The 22834-nt window shown below is 43.6% G+C and overlaps 1 long non-coding RNA gene across 1 annotated transcript in view; it reads right to left on the bottom strand.

The window, feature by feature from the left end:
* Positions 1-256: 256 nt before the first annotated feature.
* LOC122943952 overlaps positions 257-22834 on the bottom strand; it is a 299406-nt gene continuing 276828 nt past the window's right edge. The window contains exons 3-4 of the long non-coding RNA XR_006390913.1: positions 10185-10241; positions 257-280 (exon numbers count right to left, since the gene is read on the bottom strand). This is a non-coding gene — a long non-coding RNA (uncharacterized LOC122943952). The remainder of the gene's footprint in view (positions 281-10184; positions 10242-22834) is intronic.

The following is a 22834-nucleotide window of genomic DNA, read 5'->3' as shown; positions in this document are numbered from 1 at the left end:
ATTAAAAGTATCCCTCGACAGGACTTATTTTTCCATCTTACATTACAGAACAAGACGGAACTGTTATTTGTGCCCATATTAGGATGGATCAAAATGGAATGCCTCTAAAGGCTTCTGTTTTGCATTCCGTCCTTAAATTCCATTATATTCCATTATAACCCTGTTATAAAGGAACGGTATACCGGAATGAATATACCACGCATATGTGAACCCATCCTTAGTCACTTACTAGTATCTCTTTGACACCAAGTTCCTTGCCAGCAAAACAGCCAGTACATCCCTGCCAAGGGAAAGAAATAAGTCATTCATTGTTACAAAGTAACATATCAAATCTAGAAATCTCACTTACTACATTGATAAGTGCTCTTGTAGCTGGCCAGCTAAGACCTGTGCTAGGATGCTACTATAGCTTGTGTGTTTTATAAAGCTATACCTGCCAATAGCCTAATACAGTTCCTATGTTTGTGCGTTCAAGACAAAAGCAGAGTTATTTACAGTGACTTCATGTTTCGATGTCATATAACTGTTATGTATTGTGTTCACAGAAGCAGAAAAGATAATATACCTTTAAGATTCATTATATAATGTGAGGTAAGCTCAATGACACAGCAGAAACAACAGAAAGCATAGCATTAAACTATTGTTGCTGGGTAGGAGTCTAGACCAATCACAGCCAACCTCACACAAAGCAGGAGTTTTGACCAATCACAGCCAGCCTCTCACACAGCCTGTGTGGGAAATCCCCCTAGCAGAAGCTGCTAGAATCATTACACCAGAGGAGAGAAGCTGAACAGACATTCACTCCACTAAGAGCTGTGTTTAATGGAAGCAAGAGGCCAAAATAGGTATTTAAAACAGTTATATAATGTTCCTACTGTTAATATAGTGATTAGAACTGTATACTGAACCAGTTATATATGTGTTTACTTACAGTTCCACCAATTGCAAATACCATACAATTGCAAACTACAAAGTTTATAATCCAAATTTAAATTCCATATTGCAATCCAAATTGCATACAACCTTAAAAGATCATACTCAACCAATCTGCAAATAGTCTATATGAAGAAAAGTTGAAGTTAATAAAGAAGTTATTTTAAGCATTTGGTGTGCTCTTTAAACCTACTGTTTCCATAGAATGGTGCTAGAGGAATTACAGAGTAATAGACAGTCTGGTTAGACTAAAAATTCAGAGATATCAGAATTCTTCTAATGCCACAACACAATAGGCACTTCATAGTGCTGCGCCTGCCACAGCGCTAGTCATAAGGTTAAAGAGGACCTCTCACCCCTCATGGCACGTATGTTTTAGTAAATGCTGCAATTGTAGTTCCTATTAACCACCTGAGCCCCCCTAGTTGAAACACCTTTAATGACCAGACCACTTTTTACAATTCTACACTATACTACTTTCACCGTTTATCGCTCGCCATGCAACTTACCACCCAAATTAATTTTATCTCCTTTTCTTCTCACTAATCGAGCTTTCATTTGGTGGTATTTCATTGCTGCTGACATTTTTTCTTTTTTTGTTATTAATCAAAATTTTTGCAAAAAAATGACATTTTTCACTTTCAGTTGTAATTTAAAAAAAAAAAAAAAACGACATCCATATATAAATTTTTTGCTAAATTTATTGTTCTACATGTCTTTGATTTAAAAAAAAAATGGTTTGGGTAAAAGTTATAGCGTTTGCAAACTATGGTACAAAAATGTGAATTTCAGCTTTTTGAAGCAGCTCTGACTTTCTGAGCACCTGTCATGTTTCCTGAGGTTCTACAATGCCCAGACAGTAGAAAAACCCCACAAATGACCCAATTTTGGAAAGTAGACACCCTAAGGTATTCGGTGATGGGCATAGTGAGTTCATAGAACTTTTTATTTTTTGTCACAAGTTAGCGGAAAATGATGATTTTTTTTCTTCCTTACAAAGTCTCATATATCACTAACTTGTGACAAAAAATAAAAACTTCCATAACATCCTGAAATACCTTGGGGTGTCTTCTTTCCAAAATGGGTTCACTTGTGGGTTAGTTATACTGCCCTGGCATTTTAGGGGCCCAGATGCATTCCCCAACTTCACCTGAGTACGGCGATACCACATGTGTGACACTTTTTTGCAGCCTAGATGCGCAAAGGTGCCCAAATTCCTTTTAGGAGGGCATTTTTATACATTTGGATCCCAGACTTCTTCTTACGCTTTAGGGCCCCTAAAAAGCCAGGACAGTATAAATACCCCACATGTGACCCCATTTTGGAAAGAAGACACCCCAAGGTATTCAATGAGGGGCATGCCGAGTTCATATAAAAAAAAAATTTGGGCACAAGTTAGCGGAAATTGTAATTTTTTTTTTCTCACAAAGTCTCCCTTTCCGCTAACTTGAGACAAAAATTTATATCTTTCATGGACTCAATATGCCCCTCACAGAATACCTTGGGGTGTCTTCTTTCCAAAATGGTGTTATTTGTGGGGTGTTTGTACTGCCCTGACATTTGAAGGTCTCCGCAATCATTACATGTATGGCCAGCATTAGGAGTTTCTGCTATTCTCCTTAGGCCTCATGCACACAACAGTATTTTTTCACGGTCCGCAAAAACGGGGTCCGTAGGTCCGTGATCCGTGACCGTTTTTTCGTCCGTGGGTCTTCCTTGATTTTTGGAGGATCCACAAACATGAAAAAAAAGTCGTTTTGGTGTCCATCTGGCCGTGCGGAGCCAAACGGATCCGTCCTGAATTATAATGCAAGTCAATGGGGACGGATCCGTTTGACGTTGACACAATATGGTGCCATTTCAAACGGATCCGTCCCCATTGACTTTCAATGTAAAGTCTGGAGTCCCTTTTATACCATCGGATCAGAGTTTTCTCCAATCCGATGGTATATTTTAACTTGAAGCGTCCCCATCACCATGGGAACGCCTCTATGTTAGAATATACTGTTGGATATGAGTTAGAGTGTGAAAACTCATTTCCGACAGTATATTCTAACACAGAGGCGTTCCCATGGTGATGGGGACGCTTCTAGTTAGAATATACTACAAACCGTGTACATGACTGCCCCCTGCTGCCTGGCAGCACCCGATCTCTTACAGGGGGCCGTGATCAGCACAATTAACTCCTCAGGTGCCGCACCTGAAGGGGTTAATTGTACTATCATATCCCCCTGTAAGAGATCAGGGCTGCCAGGCAGCAGGGGGCAGACCCCCCATCCCCAGTTTGAATATCATTGGTGGCTAGTGCGTCCCCCCCTCCCTCTATTGTAATAAAAGGTTGGTGGCCAGTGTGCGCCCCCCCCTTCCTCCCTCTATTGTAATAATTTGTTGGTGGCACAGTGTGCACCCCCCATCGCCCCCCCTTCCGCCCTCTATTGTAATAAATCGTTGGTGGCACAGTGTGCTCCCCCCATCGCCCCCAGCCTTGCTCCCTCTATTGTAATAAATCGTTGGTGGCACAGTGTGCGCCCCCATCGGCCCCCCCTCCCTCTATAGCATTAACAACATTGGTGGCCAGTGTGCGGCCTCCCATCTCCCCCCCCCCCCCGATCATTGGTGGCAGCGGAGTTCCGATCGGAGTCCCAGTTTAATCACTGGGGCTCCGATCTGTAACCATGGCAACCAGGACGCTACTGCAGTCCTGGTTGCCATTGTTACTTAGCAATAGTACAATAGTAGAAGATTCATAGTTACCTGCAGGATGCTGCAATGTTCGTGTCCGGCCGGGAGCTCCACCTACTGGTAAGTGACAGGTCTGTGCGGTGCATTGCTAAATGAACTGTCACTTACCAGTAGGAGGAGCTCCCGGCCGGACACAGACATTGCAGCAGCCAGCAGGTAAGTATGAATCTTCTACTATTGTACTATTGCTAAGTAACCATGGCAACCAGGGCTGCAGTAGCTTCCTGGTTGCCATGGTTACCGATTGGAGCCCCAGCGATTAAACTGGGACTCCGATCGGAACTCCGCTGCCACCAATGATCGGGGGGGGGGGATGGGAGGCCGCACACTGGCCACCAATGTTGTTAATGCTATAGAGGGAGGGGGGGGCGATGGGGGGTGCACACTGTGCCACCAATGATTTATTACAATAGAGGGAGGAAGGGGGGGGCGGGCGCACACTGTGCCACCATCCTATTATTACAATAGAGGGAGGGAAGGGGGGCTGCACTGGCCACCAATGATATTCAAACTGGGGAGGGGGGGGTCTGCCCCCTGCTGCCTGGCAGCCCTGATCTCTTACAGGGGGATATGATAGTACAATTAACCCCTTCAGGTGCCGCACCTGAAGGGGTTAATTGTGCTGATCACGGCCCCCTGTAAGAGATCGGGTGCTGCCAGGCAGCAGGGGGCAGTCTTGTACACAGTTTGTAGTGTATTCTAACTAGAAGCGTCCCCATCACCATGGGAACGCCTCTGTGTTAGAATATACTGTCGGATATGAGTTTTCACGAATATACTGTCGGATCTGAAAAAGCTTTTATGCAGACGGATCTTTGGCTCCGTCTGTATGAAAGTAACCTACGGCCGCGGATCACGGACACGGATGCCAATCTTGTGTGCATCCGTGTTCTTTCACGGACCCATTGACTTGAATGGGTCCGCGAACCGTTGTCCGTCAAAAAAATAGGACAGGTCATATTTTTTTGACGGACAGGTCATATTTTTTTGACGGACAGGATACACGGATCACGGTCTCGGCTGCAAAACGGTGCATTTTCCGATTTTTCCACGGACCCATTGAAAGTCAATGGGTCCGCAAAAAAAAATGGAAAACGGCACAACGGCCACGGATGCACACAACGGTCGTGTGCATGAGGCCTTATATTGAGCATACGGGTAATAAGATTTTTTTTTTCCGTTCAGCCTCTGGGCTGAAAGAAAAAATGAACGGCACAGATTTCTTCATTCGCATCGATCAATGTGGATGAAAAAATCTCTGCCAAAAAAAAAAAAAGAGGGGAAAGGCGTCTGCTAGGACATAGGAGCTCCGCCCAACATCCATACCCACTTAGCTCGTATGCCCTGGCAAACCCGATTTCTCCATTCACATCAATCGATGTGGATGAATAAATCATTGCCGGGATTAATTATTTTTTTTTATATATACAAAGTGTTTGCCAAAGCATATGAACACCGCCGCCTCCTCAGCTCACATGCCTCGGCAAACATATCTTTTACTGCAGAGGAGAAATCTCCTCTTGCAGCGCCGCATACACCGACTTTTGTGTAATCTGACAGCAGCGCAATGCTTCTGTTAGAATGCACATCAGTGCTGCAGCTAGTCGATCGGTTGGTCCACCTGGGAGGTAAAAAAAACAAAACAAAAAAGAAAAAACCAGGCCGCAACGCAATAAATTTATTAACTTTATAATAACTTTTGAACAGAACATATAAACTTGAACTTTTTGAACATAACGTTAACTTTTTTGCTTACTGGTGATTTTTTACCTTTATAGGACAAACCTCTCCTTCCCCATGGGACAATGTGCAAAGCGCAAATCGCCCAAAGATGTGGCAAAGTACGTTATGCACTTTGTCCCAGGTGAAAGGAGAGGTTTGCAGCAGCTCTGTGTGAATGGGCCCTAATAGCCCTGTGTGCCTATCCTGTGAGATGTGATCCCTATGCTAAGTGTACCTGTGTGTGGTACTTCTAGAAACACTCTCCAAAGCATAGGGCAGGGTGGTCAGGGCAGTCAGGACAGAAATAGCGGGTGTCACGTCTTATTCCACTCCTGCTACAGACACATCTTTTTCGGGGTGACGGTTGGGTTGAGGTACTGGTAACGACACTGGGGAAATGTCACTCGTGTAGACGGCTAACTACACTGGTGGATGGGGCCACGGAACCTCCTGGATACAGGAGGTTCTTAATGATCTCTTCCTGAAATTTGAGGAAGGATCCTGTTCTCCCAGCCTTACTGTAGAGAACAAAACTATTATATGCAGCCAATTGAATTAAATATACAGACACCTTCTTATACCAGCGTCTGGTGCGTCGGGAAACTAAATACAGAGACAACATCTGGTCATTGAAGTCCACCCCTCCCATGAGTAAATTATAGTCGTGGACACAGAGGGGCTTTTCAATGGCACTGGTTGCTCGCTCAATTTGGATTGTCGTGTCTGCGTGAATGGAGGAGAGCATGTAAACGTCACACTTGTCTCTCCATTTCACCGCGAGCAGTTCTTCGTTACACAAGGCAGCCCTCTCCCCCCTTGCAAGACGGGTGGTAACGAGCCGTTGGGGGGAAGCCCGCGCGACTAGTTCGCGCGGTGCCACAGCAGCCAATCTGTTCTAGGAACAAATGCCTGAAGAGGGCCACACTTGTGTAGAAATTGTCCACATAAAGATGGTACCCATTGCCAAATATGGGTGACACCATGTCCCCAGACTGTCTTCCCACTGCTCCCCAGGTAGTCAGGGCAACCGACCGGCTCCAATGTATGATCTTTACCCTCATAGATCCGAAATTTTTGGGTATAGCCTGTGGCTGTTTCACAGAGCTTATACAATTTGACCCCATACCGGGCGCGCTTTGCTTGGGATGTATTGTTTGAAGCCAAGGCGCCCGGTAAAATGTATTAGGGACTCGTCTACGCAGATGTTTTTCTGGTTGAAGTGGTCTATGAGGGGCCGAATTTTGTGGAGCCGGTCAAAAGCTGGGTGGCCTCTGGGATGAGAGGTGCTATTGTCACTAAAGTGCAGGAAACGCAGGATGGCCTCAAATCATGCCCTGGACATGGCAGCAGAGAACATGGGCATGTGATGAATTGGGTTCGTGGACCAATATGACCGCAATTCATGTTTTTTGGTTAGACCCATGTTGAGGAGAAGGCCCAGAAAATGTTTTAATTCGGAAACTTGGACTGGTTTCCACCGGAAAGGCTGGGCATAATAGCTTCCCGGGTTGGCGGCTATAAATTGTGTGGCATACCGGTTTGTTTCTGCCGCAACTATGTCCAAGAGCTCCGCATTCAAGAACAGCTCAAAAAGTCCCAGGGCCGAACCGATCTGAGCTGTCTCAACCCGAACTCCAGACTGGGTGGTGAAAGGGGGAACTAATGGTGCGGCACCACGTAATGGTGCCTCACCACGTAATCCGACAGCGCCAGCCCCACTCTGCTGCCCTTGAAGCGGATCCTGCGCAACCTGTGGTCTAGCAACACGGGGCCGGGTACGCCTGGTGGTATCAGGGACCTCAACCTCCTCGTCCGAACTTTGTGTCAGACTGCCACTGCTTTCTACAGGTTCATATTCTGACCCGCTAGATTCATCAGATGAGGGTTCCCATTCCTCATCCGACTGGGTCAGAAGCCTGTAGGCCTCTTCAGAAGAATGCCCCCTGTTTGTCATTTGGGCTACTAACTTGGACTACCCAAGAAAAAAAGCAAGCCTGTCTTACAAATGGGAGGCTAGCGAAGTACCGGAGGCCGCTGCGGTTGATAAAAAATATCAAAACTGATTTTTTTTTATCGCCGCAGCGCTTGTAAAGTGATTGTGCAGTGATCAAAAAATAAATAAACATTTTTGTCACTGCGGCGGAGCAGGCGTGGGCGAACGCACGTGTGGGCGACCGATCAGGCCTGATTGGGCAAACACTGCGTTTTGGGTGGAGGGCGAACTAAGGTGACACTAATACTATTATAGATCTGACTGTGATCAGTTCTGATCACTTACAGATACTATAAGGCCCCTTTCACACAAGCGTGACGGATTAGGTCCAGATGCGTTCAGGGTGCGTTCAATGAAATTCGCAACATTTTGCAAGCAAGTTCAGTCAGTTTTGTCTGTGATTGTGTTCAGTTTTTTCCGCACGGGTGCAATGCGTTTTGATGCGTTTTTGACGCGCGTGATAAAAACTGAAGGTTTACAAACCACATCTCTTAGCAACCATCAGTGAAAAAACGCTTCGCACCCGCACTTGCTTGCAGATGCAATGCGTTTTTCACGCAGCCCCATTCACTTCTATGGAGACAGGGCAGCGTGAAAAACACAGAATATAGAACATGCTGCGATTTTCACGCAACGCAGAACTGATGCGTGAAAAACAAAGCTCATGTACACAGACCCATTGAAATGAATGGGTCAGGATTCAGTGCGGGTGCTATGCGTTCACGTCACGCATTGCACCCGTGCGGAAAACTCGCTCGTGTGAAAGGGGCCTAAAAGTACAAATGCTGATTAGTGATACGCTAATCAGCGAATCGGTGACTGCGGTGCGGTGGGCTGGGTGCTAACCGATCGCTAACTACCTATCAGTTAGTCTTGAGTGGAACTCGCAGACTCCTCCCTCCTCCCATTGCAAGCATGGTTACATGCTGGAGGTAACTGGTGAGCTGTTTGTGAGTCGGCCTCATGCTCCTGTAATTTGCCCACTGGCTCCTGGTATCGCCCATACGGCTCAGGTAGGAGAGTGTTAGGTCTCGGGCTACTTGAGAAACCTTGACGTGGTGCCCGGGCTTAGACATGTTCTACACCGTAGGACATGTTGACTAATCTCTCAATTTTAAAATCAGTTTGAGGGTTTAGTGAGACTGCAGAGTGCACCTGTATTTGTTATTGTTTTGTTATATTGTTATATTGAATTTGATATACGCACTTGTTACCTTGTGTGAGATGTCTATTGTGGTACTTGTGGTTTGCAGCGGGCATTCTCCACCGTATGCATTTTGCTGGGGATCGCCATTAGCAACGGGCCACAAGTGCAGGATTTGCTCCCCTGTATATATGCACGACTGCATGTGGGTTTGAGCACCTCCTGCTAATGCCACCCTGTCTTTTTAGTTTACCTAACCAAGGGGCCTAAACTATCCTAAAACCTAACAGTCAATACCAGTCAAAAAAAAAGTGACAGTTTACACTGATCACTTTTTTCCTTTCACTAGGTGATTGACAGGTGCGATCAAGGGGTTAATTGGGGTGATGGGGGTGATCTGGGGCTAAGTGTGCTGTTGGTGTGTACTCACTGTGAACTGTGCTCCTCTGCTGGAACCAACCGACGAAAAGGACCAGCAGAGGAGCGCAGCAGCCATTTAACACATTATATTTGCAAATATAATGTGTTAACTGGCTTCTGATTTGTTTTTTTAAAAATCATCAGCCTGCCAGCCACGATTATTGGCTGGCAAGCTGATGACGTGACCCCCTCTAACTTATGCCGGCCCTCGATACGCATGCGCGGGCCAGCTAAGCGCGTCATCTCGCGTCTCGCGAGATGACGCATATATGCGTGACTCTGCCTGGGACAGCCGCCTCCGGACTGCGATCCTGCGTTAGGCGATCCGGAGGCAGTTAAATAACAATTCTGGGGAATATAATGTTTGTAACTACAGTGGATGAAGAGAAATGATAACACCCGGTCATAAATGTGTTCCAGAATTGTTGGGTAACCAGACCCGTCAGGAGGGATAAAAGGGCATCTTTAAATACAAAATTCACGTTACAGTTTATGCTGGGCATACATAGATGTACATCAGTCAAACCCAGGAATTTTGGCGGGACCAGATGACCATCTAAGGCAGGGATCAGCAACCTTCCACATTCCAGGTGTGGTGAAACTACGACTCCCAGCATGCACACTAGCTTGGCTGTTCGCAGGACTCCCACAGAACTGAATGGAGCATGCTGGGAGTTGTAGTTTCACAACAGCTGGAGTGGCAGAGGTTGCTGACCCCTGATCTAAGGTGTATAGCGATCTCCCAACTGTACCCCAAAGGCCATAAGGATTGGGCAGCTGGATTTGAACAAGACTTAGTCAGGTATCAGAATGTCTTTTGTGCTGAATGCAGTGCTGTACCTGCCTATCTATTCTGACAGTCAAAAACAACTAAAGCCTGAAGAAACAGAAATAACAGCAGAGCCCAAAAAGTGATTTTGGATTTATAGATAATAGAGGATTCAATACAGTTTCATAAACCATAAAGAGATTGAAATGTAAATGTGCTGCTTAGGCCGAGTTCACACTTCAGTTATTTGGTCAGTTATTCCCATCAGTTATTGTGAGCCAAAACCAGGTGCGGGTCAAAAACACGGAACATTTGCCAATCTTTCCATTATACCTGATCTCTCAGGAGGCTTCACTACTGGTTCTGGCTCACAATAACTGATGGAAATAACTGACCAAATAACTGAAGTGTGAACTCAGCCCAAATTCTAATAATTAATAATAGCTGTTTTCTCTTCTTACCATAAAATCCCTCAATTCTTTTTCAAATTCTGCGTAGTACACGGAGCTCTTATCCAACTGCAAGGTCAAAAAATACATTAAAAGTCAGTTCACTTGGCAGATAACAAGAAAACGGCACATTTATGCTGCAAGTCAAGTTACAGGGTATTTTTTTTACATTGTAACAGGATTTTCTTGAGACAATTCCATTTCGCTAAAGGAGTCCATGAATGCTAAACTGATCAGATGCTGTCCCACAGCCAGGATTCAGGAACCAGCACTTGGATCTGAATACTTTTGTAACTGCATGAAATTAAACATTTTGCATAGCCACCGAGTAAAAAGTATCTGCATAGCGCCACCTGCTGTTTGCTCTTTTTCTAATTTCTCTGTCCTGCTCACTGAGATGGAAGCACATCCTCAGTTCCAGCCCTGAACTGCTACCAGCTGCAGTAGAAGGGACACGCCCCTCTAGAAAGTGCACGCCCCCTAAGCTGCCAGCTTGGAATAAATCTAGCAGATCAATTGGAGCAATGAATGGGGAGATCTCTGGATCCATGTGAGGTACCGGGCTGGTTCTAAGTTTGTTAGAAAGAGACTGACATGTACTAGATGATGTCTGATTTTTATTTTTTCATTGATCATGAGATAACCCCTTTAACGTGTTTTACATTACATTTACTGTACCTTATTCTGTCGTCCCTTACAGATCAATTTCTTTCCAATTTGCAGCAGTTGCGGGACACTCTGTGAACAAAACACAATCACATGGCAGTCACTGATGAGCAGCACTGAGCATCTAATTGACTTATGCAAAATGAATAAATCATAAAATAGTAATAAACAGTTCATGTATGATAACAATGAAGTGGAATATGCAAATAACATATACTGTAACAGACTAAGACGTGCACATATTCAGACAATTACACCCGCTATATATGTGCAGTGTATACACTCACAGTAAGCTCTTATACTAAGTGCACCCTTGCTGAGTTCTAAAGACAGAAGGAGCAGGACTCCGAACCAATGCATACAAGTAGAAGGAACTCCAAAGAAGCTCAAAGTGATAATTTTATATGTACAAGTCCAAATTCCCCACACCCCATACACACACTCCTCTGGCAGCGGTTTATCTCCCTGCTACCAAAAGGATCGGGCAATTGAATCCAATGTGTCCAGTCGCTATCTCCCCGGATATCAGCTCTCGGGGGACAGTCAGGAAGCTACCATACATATTAGATGGTCGGCCAATCCTGCCAAAATCTAATGTGTATGACCCGCTTAACTTTGGATTGCTTCACTCGCAAATAAACTATCACTCTGAACTTCCTTGATGTCCTTCTACATATATATATATACAGACGTGGACAAAATTGTTGGTACCCTTTGGTCAATGAAAGAAAAAGTCACAATGGTCACAGAAATAACTTTAATCTGACAAAAGTAATAATAAATTAAAATTCTATAAATGTTAACCAATGAAAGTCAGACATTGTTTTTCAACCATGCTTCAACAGAATTATGTAAAAAAATAAACTCATGAAACAGGCATGGACAAAAATGATGGTACCCCTAGAAAACACAGAACATAATGTGACCAAAGGGACATGTTAATTCAAGGTGTGTCCACTAATTAGCATCACAGGTGTCTACAACCTTGTAATCAGCCATTGGGCCTATATATATGGCTCCAGGTAATCACTGTGTTGTTTGGTGATATGGTGTGTACCACACTCGACATGGACCAGAGGAAGCAAAGGAAAGAGCTGTCTCAAGAGATCAGAAAGAAAATTATAGACAAGCATGTTAAAGGTAAAGGCTATAAGACCATCTCCAAGCAACTAGATGTTCCTGTGAGTACAGTTGCACATATTATTCATAAGTTTAAGATCCATGGGACTGTAGCCAACCTCCCTGGACGTGGCCGCAGGAGGAAAATTGATGACAAATCTAAGAGACGGATAATCCGAATGGTAACAAAAGAGCCTAGAAAGACTTCTAAAGAGATTCAAGGTGAACTTCATGCTCAAGGAACATCAGTGTCAGATCGCACCATCCGTCGTTGTTTGAGCCAAAGTGGACTACATGGGAGACGACCAAGGAGGACACCATTGTTGAAAACGAATCATAAAAAAGCAAGACTGGAATATGCCAAACTACATGTTGACAAGCCACAAAGCTTCTGGGAGAATGTCCTGTGGACAGATGAGACAAAAATCGAAGTTTTTGCCAAGGCACATCAGCTGTATGTTCACAGACGAAAAAATGAAGCATATCAAGAAAAGAACACTGTCCCTACTGTGAAACATGGAGGAGGCTCTGTTATGTTCTGGGGCTGCTTTGCTGCGTCTGGCACAGGGTGTCTTGAATCTGTGCAGGGTACAATGAAATCTCAAGACTATCAAGGAATTCTAGAGAGAAATGTACTAGCCAGTGTCAGAAAGCTTGGTCTCAGTCGCAGGTCATGGGTCTTGCAACAGGACAATGACCCAAAACACACCGCTAAAAACACCCAAGAATGGCTAAGAGGAAAAAATTGGACTATTCTAAAGTGGCCTTCTATGAGCCCTGACCTCAATCCTATTGAGCATCTTTGGAAGGAGCTGAAACATGCAGTCTGGAAAAGGCACCCTTCAAACCGGACACAACTGGAGCAGTTTGCTCATGAGGAGTGGGCCAAAATACCTGCTGAGAAGTGCAGATGTCTCATTGACAGTTACAGGAAGCGTTTGATTGCAGTGATTGCCTCAAAAGGTTGCGCAACAAAATATTAAGTTAGGGGTACCATCATTTTTGTCCATGCCTGTTTCATGAGTTTATTTTTTTACATAATTCTGTTGAAGCATGGTTGAAAAACAATGTCTGACTTTCATTGGTTAACATTTATAGAATTTAAATTTATTATTACTTTTGTCAGATTAAAGTTATTTCTGTGACCATTGTGACTTTTTCTTTCATTGACCAAAGGGTACCAACAATTTTGTCCACGTCTGTATATATTTGCATATATTCAAATATAATTTTCCTCAGCAATGAAGGCACATATGAACACGGGACCAACACAGATGCCTTCAGCTGCCGAGCGCACATGTAACAGGTCAGCCAGTGTCATAGGTACAAATCTGCTGACAGATGTCAATTAAGGTGCCGTCACCATATTTATTGATACATTTTATGGAAACCTCTAGTTATATGTTTTGTTTTTTTTAGATATTGGAAAGTATTTTTTTTACCTCCAACGCATGTGGCAAACAGTTTTCATCATTTGCATAATCATTTACAAAGACATCACAGCGATCAAATGTGGGAGGATATGGTTCACATGTTGAGCATTCCTCTGGTGGCAGCGGATCATAGCTCCCAGACTCTAAAACACACGCAAAAGACACCGTTAAGTAACCCCATACAAATCTTATAGTGCATATATAAAACGTGCTGCTGACTATTAGTGATGAGCGGCAGGTGCCATATTCGATTTCGACGAAATTCGCGAATATTCGATAGAATATTCGTTTTATATTCGTCGAAATCGAATATTCGTCATTATGCTAGTTATCGCGAATAATATGCGATTTAAAAAATCGCATATGCGATTTTTTTTTTTTATTTTTATTTTTTATTTTTATTTTTTTAAACTTAAAGGCTACTCTCCTATTGAAATCGCAAATGCGATTAATATAACACGAAATAATCGCATTTGCGATTTTTACTTAGTAATGCTATATTCCAGGGATCAGCAACCTCCGGCACTCCAGCTGTTGTCAAACTACGACTCCCAGCATGCTCCATTCACTTCTTTGGGAGTCCTGAGAACAGCCATGGAGGTGTGCATGCTGGGAGTTGTAGTTGCACCACAGCTGGAGTGCCGAAGGTTGCTGATCCCTGCTATATTCCATGCTCATGGAGCGTCCCCATCTCCATAGGAACGTCTCCATATACTAGAATGTACTGTCGGATTTGAGAATTACGTTGAAATCGCAAATGCGATTATTTCGTGTTATATTAATCGCAATTGCGATTTCAACGTAATTCTCAAATCCGACAGTACATTCTAGTATATGGAGACGTTCCCATGAGCATGGAATATAGCATTACTAAGTTAAAATCGCAAATGCGATTATTTTGTGTTATATTAATCGCATTTGCGATTTTTTTTTTTTTTTTTTTTTTTTACTATGGTTGGCTTCAATGGTAGAATTAGCGAATATGACGAATATATTCGTTATATTCCACAAAACGAATATACGAATATATTCGTTATATTCCACAAAACGAAGATAACGAAGTATTCTGCATCTCAGTTATATCTACCTATTCATCAACTTCGCTAATTCTAGCAATCATATAGGAAAGTTTACTATAAAGACAGATAAGTATAATTCGCTATGCGATTATATTACTTAGCTTTTTTATATAAATAGATTATAATAATTATCAGGTATTATAATTATTCTATTTATATAAAAAAAAAAGCAGTCATATAATCGCATAGCGAATTATACTTAGCTGTCTCTATAGTAAACTGTCCTATATGATTGCTAGAATTAGCGAAGTTGATGAATAGGTAGATATAACTGAGATGCAGAATACTTCGTTATCTTCGTTTTGTGGAATATAACGAATATATTCGTATATTCGTTTTGTGGAATATAACGAATATATTCGTCATATTCGCTAATTCTACCATTGAAGCCAACCATAGTAAAAAAAAAAAAAAAAAAAAAAAATCGCAAATGCGATTAATATAACACAAAATAATCGCATTTGCGATTTTAACTTAGTAATGCTATATTCCATGCTCATGGGAACGTCTCCATATACTAGAATGTACTGTCGGATTTGAGAATTACGTTGAAATCGCAATTGCGATTAATATAACACGAAATAATCGCATTTGCGATTTCAACGTAATTCTCAAATCCGACAGTACATTCTAGTATATGGAGACGTTCCCATGAGCATGGAATATAGCATTACTAAGTTAAAATCGCAAATGCGATTATTTTGTGTTATATTAATCGCATTTGCGATTTTTTTTTTTTTTTTTTTTTTTTACTATGGTTGGCTTCAATGGTAGAATTAGCGAATATGACGAATATATTCGTTATATTCCACAAAACGAATATACGAATATATTCGTTATATTCCACAAAACGAAGATAACGAAGTATTCTGCATCTCAGTTATATCTACCTATTCATCAACTTCGCTAATTCTAGCAATCATATAGGAAAGTTTACTATAAAGACAGATAAGTATAATTCGCTATGCGATTATATTACTTAGCTTTTTTATATAAATAGATTATAATAATTATCAGGTATTATAATTATTCTATTTATATAAAAAAAAAAGCAGTCATATAATCGCATAGCGAATTATACTTAGCTGTCTCTATAGTAAACTGTCCTATATGATTGCTAGAATTAGCGAAGTTGATGAATAGGTAGATATAACTGAGATGCAGAATACTTCGTTATCTTCGTTTTGTGGAATATGACGAATACATTCGTATATTCGTTTTGTGGAATATAACGAATATATTCGTCATATTCGCTAATTCTACCATTGAAGCCAACCATAGTAAAAAAAAAAAAAAAAAAAAAAAATCGCAAATGCGATTAATATAACACGAAATAATCGCATTTGCGATTTTAACTTAGTAATGCTATATTCCATGCTCATGGGAACGTCTCCATATACTAGAATGTACTGTCGGATTTGAGAATTACGTTAAAATCGCAAATGCGATTATTTCGTGTTATATTAATCGCAATTGCGATTTCAACGTAATTCTCAAATCCGACAGTACATTCTAGTATATGGAGACGTTCCCATGGAGATGGGGACGCTCCATGAGCACGGAAGGCGGCAGAAGCGGCAACGGGCACTGACTGGAGCAGCCAGGAAGCCAGGAATCCAAAGGACAGGTAAGAACAACTTTAGGGAAGTGGGAAAGGAAAAAATATAACAATTAAAAAAAAAAAAAAAAAAAGAATATTCGAAATAGCGAATTTATAGCACTATATTCGAAATATTCGCGAATTAGCGAAGTGCCGATATTCGCGAAAAAAATTCGCGATTCGAATATTCGCGCTCAACACTACTGACTATACTTACCCGTGCAGACACCGACACTAGCCAGTGCAAATAGTATGATGATCTTCATTGTGTAGATGGCTGAGATCTGCCCAAATGTGGATCCTACTGCCTCTTATAGCGAGAAAATCAGTGACATAGTTTACCACCCAGTATACAGATGGCAACTTGTTTTCGCCTTTGGCAACTTCCTTGCTGAAATATATCAAAACTTGGCAGCAAAACAATCAGCACCTGCCATTAGTTTGCACAGCAAGTGTCATTTAGGGACATTTTTAGTTAACCCCTTCCCACAATTTGGTGTAACTGTTGTGGGGATCCGCTCTGGTAGCGAGTGCAGTATAGAGGCAACACAGACCGGTCTTGGTGTAAAACACGATGCTTTGTTTTTTCGCACGGTGCATACAAGTGAAAGACGGTGCAGTTCATAGGGAGGGTGGTCACACACAACAGCAAAATAACAGTTCAAACACAGCAAGTCCCTGCTGCAGGCTACTTGAGGCCTGTTTCAGTCACATAAAGCAAAGTCTATTTAAAGCCAGGGGTAATGTCACCTTTTTCTCCTTGCTGAAGTAAGTCTATGGGTCCTGCTTCTAGCCACGGAACACGGATCCCTCCTGGCTTCAGCTGCGGGATCGCGCACACTCCTTTACAGGCATCAGCACACAGCCCAGCTCACCGCCACTTCTCACTCTCACAGTCGGAGAACACAGAAGCTCCACATTGCACACCACACCCTTGTTGCTGGTCGGGTTTTAACCCTTCCCTGCAAAACCTGGCTTGGACCGTGGGGCGACAGGCACCCACCCGCATATCTGCCTGCTCCCAGTAAGAGCCGACCCGGATCCGCTGTGTTAACAGCATAACTGCTGCAAAATGCACTTTTCTAGGACCCCCGGTGGCACGTACTTCCGTCTACCACTACCCCAGGTACTCTCCTACACTGTACATCAAGATTGCGATCCACCGAATTTCTAAATGCAGTTATAAGGCTCTAGCTCCGGAGCCATCTATATCAGGAACTCTTTGGAATATAGAGTCAATCGCCCATTAGGCTGCTTGAGAGTGTTGCACTGATGGGCATAATACACTGCAATATAGAAGTATTGCAGTGTATTATATCAGTGATGTAATATTGTCAGGAAGGCCAAAACTGGCTGCGGCGGTGAGAGGTTAAAGGGCTTGTCAGCTTTATAGTATTGATAACCTATCCTCAGGATAGGTCATCAATATCAGATTGGCGGGGGGTCTGACACCAGGCACCCCCGCCAACCAGCTGTATGAAAAGAAGACAGTGCTCATCTCTGCTCTGTTTACCTGTTCGCTGTAGCAACTGCAGTGGTGAGCAGTGTAATTGCAAGTATGGCGTTCCCATTCACTTATATGGGACTGCTCTATCTTGTATGAGCGCTGCCTACAGCGGAGAGGCGGGGGTTGGACCCCCTCCGATCTGATATTGATGACCTATTGGTGACAACAAAACCAGCATACAAATGCCAATCCTAATAGATGAACCCAATGGATCGGTGTACAAAGCTGTTTTCTACATATCTCTGTACATTATGGCTCATGCACATGGCCGTAGCCGTTTTGTGGTCTGCAAATTGCGGATCCCCAAAACACAGATACCAGCAGTGTGTGTTCCATATTTTGTGGAACTAAATGTTCGGCCCATAATAGAAGTTCCCTATCCTCGTCCATAATGCGGACAAGAATAGGACATGTTCTATAATTTTGAGGGTGCCACAGATAGAGATTAGCGAAGTTTTCGAAATATTTGATTTGGCCGATTCGCCGAACTTCAACAAGAAATTTGATTTGTTGTGAATTAATTTGTCACGAATCGCAATAGATCAGGTTTACCCAGACCATTCTGCCTAATCATATTCATCTCGCTTGGTGGTCCAATCTCATTTTGAAGGCTTGGAACTTAAACTGAAGCATACCTCCCAACTGTCCCGAAATCGGCGGGACAGTCCTGGATTTCAGTGGCTGTCCCGTGGTCCCGGAACGAGGGAGGTATGTCCTGCTCTCAGGCAGCTGTCTCTGCTTCCATAGGAAGCAAAGACAGTGGCCTGTAATGATATAGTAGAGGGCAGGGCCGGCCGGGAGCTCAGTGTATCCTGCTGCTGCTGGGGAAGTAGGTGAGTATGAGGGTTCACAATCCTGGGCATATTAATGTGAGGGGGCACAACTGGGCATATTACTGTGAAGGGGCACATATCTGGGCATTGCTACTGTAAGGGGCACATATCTAGGCATAACTACTGTGAGGGGACACATATTTGGGCATAATTACTTTGAGGGGGCACATATCTGGGCATCGGTACTGTGAGGGGGCAGATATCTGGGTATAACTACTGTGAGGGGGCACATACAGTATGTCCCAACATTTTTGCCGCCGCTTCCACCTAGACTGCCACGTGAGTCTACACCGCCACATCCACCCATTCACCGCCTCCTCAACCTCTTCCTCCTACATCATTCCTAATTATTTTTTTTAAGATCTTTTATCTTTTATCTTTTTTTTATTCATTTCCCTATCCACATTTGTTTGCAGAGCATTTGCCATGCTCTTAAGCACATTTTGTTGCCTTTTGCAGCCCTCTAGCTCTTTCCTTGGCTATTTTAGAGCCATTTTAGTGGCCAAAAGTTCGGGTCCCCATTGACTTCAATGGGGTTCGTGTTCGGGTTCAAGTTACATAGAAAACATAGAATGTGTCTGCAGATAAGAACCATTTGGCCCATCTAGTCTGCCCAATATACTGAATACTATGGATAGCCCCTGGCCCTATCTTATATGAAGGATGGCCTTATGCCTATCCCATGCATGCTTAAACTCCTCCACTGTATTTGCAGCTACCACTTCTGCAGGAAGGCTATTCCATGCATCCACTACTCTCTCAGTAAAGTAATACTTCCTGATATTACTTTTAAACCTTTGCCCCTCTAATTTAAAACTATGTCCTCTTGTAGCAGTTTTTCTTCTTTTAAATATTCTCTCCTCTTTTACCTTGTTGATTCCCTTTATGTATTTAGCAGTTTCTATCATATCCCCTCTGTCTCGTCTTTCTTACAAGCTATACATGTTAAGGTCCTTTAATCTTTCCTGGTAAGTTTTATCCTGCAATCCATGTACCAGTTTAGTAGCTCTTCTCTGAACTCTCTCCAAATTATCAATATCCTTCTGGAGATATGGTCTCCAGTACTGAGCACAATACTCCAAATGAGGTCTCACTAGTGCTCTGTAGAGCGGCATGAGCACCTCCCTCTTTCTACTGGTAATGCCTCTCCCTATACACCCAAGCATTCTGCTAGCATTTCCTGCTGCTCTATCACATTGTCTGCCTACCTTTAAGTCTTCTTAAATAATGATCCCTAAATCCCTTTCCTCAGTAGTGTTGAGCGCGAATATTCGAATATCTAATTTTTTTAGCCAATATCGGCACTTCACTAATTCGCGAGTATTTCGAATATAGTGCTATAAATTCGATATTTCGAATATTCTTTTTTTTTTTTTTATTGTTATATTTTTTCTTTCCCACTTCCCTAAAGTTGTTCTTACCTGTCCTTTGGATTCCTGGCTTCCTGGCTGCTCCAGTCAGTGCCCGTTGCCGCTTCTGCCGACTTCCGTGCTCATGGAGCGTCCCCATCACCATGGGAACGTCTCCATATACTAGAATGTACTGTCGGATTTGAGAATTACGTTGAAATCGCAATTCGAGACTTCCGGTTCCGGCGCCAGCGTGTGAGCAGCATGAGCTGAGAGCTCCGGCGCTTGGGAGCACATTGGACACAAAATCATTGCGTTACTGGCTGCTGATTAGACCCAGGCGGCCAGGATTATCACCCAAAAAGAGAGGAGTCCCCGTTTATGGACCGCTTTCTCATTCCCATGGGGAATAAATCAAAAAAGACCCCAGCTAAGTCTAGCGCGGCTCCTATGGAGGAGAAAATGGCGCCGGTGACTGCGGATATGCAGGAATCTCAGTCCTCTTCTTGTGAGGATCGGTCGGAATCTTGCAGTGCTCAGGATTTGGAAGCACCAGAGCTGGACTACAAACATCTGGCGATTGAGGTAGCATCCCGCATTCTTCCAGATCTGCAAGAAGCCCTATCAACTACCATCGGGCAATCGTTTGCAGCATTGCAGACGGAGGTAGCATTGCATTCGACCAAGCTAGATGACTTAGAGCTTAAAGTACAAGAGGTGGAAGCTCGTACTGTATCTTTGCAAGCACAGCTACAAAAATCCCAAGCAGAGAATAATAGGCTCTGGGACAAGCTAGACGATCTCGAGAATCGATCGAGACGTAGCAATTTAAGAATTGTGGGATTGCCTGACTCCATCCCGGCTAAGGAACTGATCGAGATATGCGAGTCAGAAATACCTGAAGCGCTGGGTATAACTTACCGCTGCAAAGTGGAGAGAGCTCACAGGGTGGGCCCGAACTCGTCCCTTAAGCCGGAGTCTAAAAGATCATACAGTGCCGTGCTACAAGCATCCAAAAAATGCAGACCGAGACAAGTCATCGTCAAGTTTTTGGACTATACAGACAAGGCGGCCATACTGAGAGCCTACAAACAAAATGGCGGCCAGGCAACTGTAAGAAATCAACGCATCTTAATTTTTGGGGACTACTCTGCAGAAGTTGCTCGTCGCAGAAGAGCTTTTGTGCCTATCTGTTCAGCCCTGATCAAGCAGGGGACTCGTTTTGCTCTCCTGTTCCCAGCTATTCTGAAGATTTTCAACCACGACGGGTCCACCGCTACTTACCTGGATCCAGATTCAGCATCTAAAGAGTTAAAGATCTTCTATCAACCAGTACCGAGGCTTCCGGCGATCACCTTCATGGACGTTCCGGAAGCGTCGAGAGAAGCCCTACCACAGCGGAGAGGTCCAGATCTACGCCCGCGCCCACCTAGGTCACCTCGCCCTGCGGACAAACCCAACGCGACTACTCTGGACCTTGAAGTGGGATGAGATACTCGCGGAATGACACCGCTGTGTCAGATAAGTTCTCAGCTATTTAGGCTGCCATTTGGGAGGTGTGGAGGGTGATCCCCTTTGCTCGCGGCGTCTCCCTTATAGTTTTACAAAGTTAACTGCCATGGGGGATTATTGTTTTATGTTCTGTTATTTTACTTTTTCTCTCCATGTTTAGTTCAGTACGGCTAGACGTCTTACTGTGAATTTAAGGGCTCGCAATGTTTAGTCACATGTAGGTGATGAGGGGGAAAGGGGGGGGCAATTTGGCGCCGGCGGGAATTTCAGATCGCTCTCATGCTTCTCGCCTCACCCTCTTACTAAAAATCCCGCGCTTTCAGGGTCAAACTTCATATCTTATGCTGATATTATGTACAGGGTCTGCTGATTTGACACTGATATGTGGCGACTGAGCGGGTTTAAGGATTTGCATTGATCATTTGCTCTGCCAATTGCTGATTGTTGCGGGGGTTCTGAGACATGCGGTCACGCCTAGTCTGCACTCCTTTTACGTTAAAATGGGTGAGGTATGCGTGTCCCGGATCCCCCGGAAGAAGTTAAGCGTGAAGGGGAGAGGGGGAAAAAAAAAAAAAAAAAGGGGGACTCCCTCATCTGGCGTTATGACATGAAAATTGATGTCCGATGCCCATTGGGGAATCCATACTTTTGAATAACTTATGTGCTCAACGATGGAAAAAAGTGAAGCGCGAATTCATGGTATGTTTTCTGTGTTCTTGTATACGAAGGGAGGGGAACTGATATCCTTTACCTTCGCACAGTTGTTTTCAGAGATTTATGTTCAGGGGGTTATGTTCAGGGGAAGGGGGGGGGGAGGGGGGGGGTGGAATTCCCTTCAGTATACCGGATGGTTATATGACTTAATCTTGTGTAATACAAATGGCTGATCATATCAAAGTTGTTTCGTGGAACGTTAAGGGCCTTAGATCTCCATGCAAAAGAATGATGATTCTGAAGCATCTGAAACGCCTTCATACGGATATAGCCTTATTGCAGGAGACGCATCTGACTTTTGATGACTTTCCTCGTATGAAGCGCTTGTGGGTAGGAGAGGTGCTAGGTTCTCCTGCAGAGGGTAAGAAAGCAGGGGTACTTGTTTTACTGAAAAAAGGTCTCCCTTACAAAGTGGTGAGTCATGATAATGATGAGAAGGGTAGAGTATTGCATGTTCATCTGTCATCTCCGGCGGGCGATTTGAGCCTATACAATATATATGGTCCTAATACCACTGATGCTACCTTCTTTAAGTCTCTAACACACCAAATTTTGCAGGATCCGGTTAGTGTTAAGGTCATTGGTGGCGATATGAATATGGTCCTCAATAATCTGGAGGATAGACAGCGTGGAACCGCGACTCGAGGTGGATCGCCTCCAGGGGATGACAGATTGAATGCCTTATTAAGGGATGCTGGGTTGAAGGATTTGTGGAGGTCTTTTAATCCTGAAGGTAGGGAATATACCCACTATTCCCATGCGCATGGGTCTTGGTCGCGCATCGATTATATTTTAACCAATAGGGACAACATTAGCCTTTGCTCCAAACCCACCATAGAGGAGATGGTAA

Source organism: Bufo gargarizans, chromosome 7, assembly GCF_014858855.1.
Source record: "Bufo gargarizans isolate SCDJY-AF-19 chromosome 7, ASM1485885v1, whole genome shotgun sequence".
Classification (NCBI taxonomy): domain Eukaryota; kingdom Metazoa; phylum Chordata; class Amphibia; order Anura; family Bufonidae; genus Bufo; species Bufo gargarizans.
The sequence above is the reverse complement of the archived record's forward strand: the minus strand, read 5'-3'. Positions and strand labels throughout refer to the sequence as shown.